Source organism: Urocitellus parryii, chromosome 10, assembly GCF_045843805.1.
Source record: "Urocitellus parryii isolate mUroPar1 chromosome 10, mUroPar1.hap1, whole genome shotgun sequence".
NCBI classification, from domain to species: Eukaryota; Metazoa; Chordata; class Mammalia; order Rodentia; family Sciuridae; genus Urocitellus; species Urocitellus parryii.
Window position 1 is genome coordinate 126,699,001 of NC_135540.1, and position 4,713 is coordinate 126,703,713.

Here is a 4,713-nt window from a genome sequence, read left to right on the forward strand (position 1 = left end):
GACGGGGCAGCAGGAAGTAAAAGAACTCAAGTAGGTGGCGGGGACAGGGTGTGAGAGGGTGGGTACCGTAATCCAATTTTCTTTTTTCTTTTTACAAAAGCTTATACAAGACTGGAGTCTGCAACCTGTAGTTCTAGGCTGTGGGAGGAGAGATTTGTTCCGGCTAAACTACCAAGGGAGCCTAGATGTTCTTGGCATTAGGTGGTAGAAGTTCTGCTTCGTTAATTTGATGGCCCCATCCTGAGAATCCCTGGAGTTTTAAGCAACTTCTGCAAGAAGCTTTTCTCCAGTAATAATGTTAAAAAAAAAAAAAAGAAAAAAAAGCCCACAAACAAAAACCAACCAAATGAGGCCCACAAAAGCCCAAGCGGAGAGACAGGTAGGAGTGCCCCTCATGGAGGTAGCCGGAGGAGGGCCACTTGTCATCATGGGGTGGCCACCTGCTCAGCTTGTCTGTTCCTCATGATCTCTGTGGCTAGGCTGCTGCACTGGTCCCTCCTCACTGCCATGTGGCTTTAAGGCCACCGCCTTAAAGTGAGGACTTGTCCCCCGACCCCGTGGGGTGGGAAGTGGGTCTTCATAAAGACTTTAAGAACCCCTCTGAAGGGAAGAACACCGTGTTCATGAGCAGTGCACAAATCACCTTGCATTTCAGCAAAGCTTTATGTTTTTTCCATGTACATTTGTATCCATCTCCTTGATCATAAATGATTCTTCAGCTTGGAGGGCAGGTGTTCTGATTTCAGAAAGAGGGACATAACACACAGAAGCTCAGAAGATTGCCCGCCTCTGGTTATCAGTAGTGAGGGGCAAAACTGGAACTTTCCCTCTGACCGGCAGCATTCCATTTTTTTTTTTTTAACTCTGTGACATTCTGCAATACCCTCCCCACAAAAGACCTTCATGTTATCATGATTGTGCAACAGCAGCACCTTTGGATAAATAAGAAGTGTCACAAAATATCCATAAGCCAGAAAGAACTCCATACCCCACAGACACTGCCCATCTGCTGGTTCTTTTTAACAATGAACAAGCTTCGTGGAACTGCTATAACAGGAAAGGCCCCATTCTTGAAAGTCTTCCAGAAACTTCCAAGAGTCTTCTGTTGTCCTAGAGGATCTCTTTTTGGCAATGTGGTGTGTCCTCCCACGTCACTGTGGGTGGAGGCTGAGGTTTGGACACAGTCTGCTTCTTGTCACACCATCCACCAGATAAACAAGAGGAGTTTTGTGAGAGAAAAATTAAAAACCCAAATGTACGAGCAGTGATGAATTGCTCCGGGCCCTCTCAGCCTTTAGGGAGCTCGCTGAAAATGACAGAGTTGCGTTTTTTCCTCCCCATGGAGTGAAATGCTGGGTATTTTAGGAAAGAAATCAATGTGGGGTGCAGGAGGTTTGGCTGCCAGGAGCGCTCACGATGGAAATTTCTCTGGCAAGCGGTAAAATGAGGTGCTCAGGAGGGGAGTCTGCTTGCATGCCGCCTAAAGAAAATCTCTGCAGCAGGCTTTCTGCTTCTGCAGCGTCTCAGCTCCTCGTTCACAGCTTTGGAAGGCAGCTCTTTAGTTAGACAGTGGCCAGGGATTCCACTCAACAGGGCACTGGGGTGGAAAGTGCGTGCGCTGCCCAGGACATCTGCAGGCTGGGTTCAGGCTAGTTGCAGATGCCACGGGAAAGGTGTTCCATATTTGGGGACCATGGAGAGGCAATGGGAAGAAATTCAGGGCAGATGGCCTTGAAGGAAAGTATCTTGGGAAAATAGAAACAAACCTGGAAGAAAACAATTCTCATGATTTCCTTTTCCTCAGCCAGGCAAGCAGAGGGTAGGATGACCAGGCCAATGAACAGCATCCCAGTGGTTACTGAAGACCACCCATTGTGATGCTGATTAAAATAACAATCACACTGTAAGACTTCTGAGATCTACACAGATCCACTGTACTCCATGGCTTGGGTCAGAATCCACCTTTTTCTAGTAGGTAACTATGCATTCCCTATCCATCCCTTTGACTATCAAGAATGTATAAGAACTGTGATAAAATAGGCCAATATGCCATTTGGTACTGTTTTATGTATTTTAAATGCATAACTTAGGTAACATAAGAATAGTTTATATGATATGAAAGTAAGTTTTGCAGTATGCAGGAAACAATGGATACATTTTAAGGCTGTATCTGTATTTAGCTCTTTTTGGTAAATAGAGTTAACAAATGATATGCCTCTTAATTCAACCTATTCTGTAATCCTATGAATAAAAAGTAGTTCATGCCTGATACAGCTTTGATCTCTGGTCTTCTTGAACGTGGATGTGTCCACCTGAGTCATCAAGTTGATGGACAGGTGTGATAGGGCATGGGGGTGGGAGGGGACAGTAATGTGTTTGTGGTGACTTCCTATTTAAATGGGAGATGGGTACCACAGGGGCCGTTTTTCTTCTTTTGGAAATACAAAATTCACAAAAAAGTCACTAAAAATTCCCTGAGGAACCCCATAGTGCACCTCCACCGGCTCCGTGGACTCCTGATCTTGAGGGGTTGAATGAGATCTCTAGCAACCTTTGGGTCCCTTCAGATTCTGCCTGATAATAGGAAGTAAGACCACAAGATCTCAGGGGTGGCACTGAACTCTGAACTCCTCGAAGGCAGGACCTTTGACTTGTCCTCTGCATGTCTGGGATCTCACCTGGCACATAGTAGGTACACAGAAATGGTTGCCACACATATCTTAATCTAAGACCTGTTGAGTTTAGTTGGACAAAGGAAGGGTCGAGACCCCAAATCACAGGTGAGTGGACCTACTGTGTGCCAAGTACGTTGATGTGCTGTGGGGCTAAAAGCCCAAGAACAGAGCTCTGGACCTCATGGGACTTACCATGTTGTTAAGAAAGCCACAGTTAGGCTGGGGTTGGCCCAGTGGCAGAGAGCTGGAGTAGCACATGCGAGGCCCTGGGTTCGATCCTCAGTACCACGTAAAAATAAATAAAATAAAGGTATTGTGCCCAACTACAATATGTTAAAAAAAAGGAGGAGGAGGAGGAGGAGGAGGGAAGAAAAACACAATTACACGAAGCTCAGGTCAACAATACAATCTCTAGATAAAATTCCGCATCATAGAGCTCTGTGTGACTAGCCAAGCATGAATGACATATTTAGGGTTGATGACCAAATACCGAGTGACCGGTCTGGCATGGCATATTGTTGTTTTCTGTTGCTATGTGACAAAGGACCACAGCACCTGTTCATTAGCTCCCAGGTCCTGTGGTCAGGAGTCCAGCCTAGGCTTAGGGTCTTAGGGTCTTCTGCTCAAGATGTCACGAGGCTGCCATCGAGGGGGTCAGGCCAAGTGTAATCACTTGGAAGTTCCACTAGGTGAAGGTCTGTTTTCTAGCCCATTCAGCTCTTGGTGGAATTGATTTATTTGTGACTGTGAGACTGGAGTCCCTGTTTTCTTGGGGGCTGTTGGTTGAGGCCTCTTGTGGCTCCTGGAGACAACCTAGTTCCTTGCCATGTGGCTTCTCCACCAGTTCTCTGACCACTGACTGTAGCCCCCTCAGGTCATCAGCAGCCCTGGAAGTGATACCCTGTCCCCTTTGCCCTGCTCAAGGGAGGGCATTTGTCACACCGGATTCATGGGTTGGGAGGTGCATTCACTGCAGGCACCATCCCCACAGGTGGGATGCCAGCTGCTCAGAGAAGTCCTGCCCGCCAACAGCCCCGCCCAAGGACCCAGCAGAACACCAGCCGTGAAGGCAAGTCACAAATTCCCAGGAGAAAGGGTCACTTCAGCCAGAGGGAAGGGCTGGTTCCTTCCTGTTCTTGTTTCACCATTAAACCACTGCCCTGTGTTTGTGGAGAAGTTCACGAAAGAACTAGGACTTTCCGGAATTTCCTCTGAAGTCAAGGGCTCATTAAGGCTGAGGCTGATCTCAGTGCATTTGTCTGGGAACTGGAGTGCTCTGTGGGGTCACCCAGCCCCAACTAAGGCAGGGACCCATACTTACTTTCTCAGGGGGCTAATTGAGGCCTCACTGTCTGAGAAGAATGGGAGGCACCAGTAACGTGTCCCCTTCCTTGATCCTCTGTCCTTGCCATTGGTTTCTTACCTGTCTCACAGACAGGACGACCTTCAGCCAACTGGGTCTAATTGGCACAAATGGCTGTCCCCAGCAAATTGGTAGCAGAGGGGAGACGAGAGGCCCTGGACGAGCCCCCACCTCCTGGCCTCTCCTCCAGGCAGCCTCTCGTTAAACGTGAACTTCTGTTCCCACCTCAGGGACGGAAAGACTGCCCCAGATTCCCCCACTCACATGTGCCATCTACACCTCAGGGCACACTCCTGCAGGTGTCCCAGGAGACTTCCGGAAGGCAGGAAGGGAGGACAGCTAGGCTTCCTTCACATTCCAAGAGAGGATTGCTAGGGCAGGGAGGGCAAGCCTAGCCACCGTGCCTGCTGCACGCCATCCACCACCCAAAGTGACAGCATCTCTAGTTGGGGGCCGAGAGATGATTCCAGGTGGTGTCACCTACTGTCAGTTCCACCATCTCCCAGTTTGCTTCCAAGGGCAGTGAGGGCAAAGGGCACATGAAAATAGGAGCTGGGCTTCTGGAGACAGCGCTCTGGATGCTTGTCCTATCCTGGGCTACCCCTCTGCTGTGACTCACCCCCAGGGTCCTGTGTGGGTTTCTCATCATCCATCTAAGAATTCTGGACACACAGC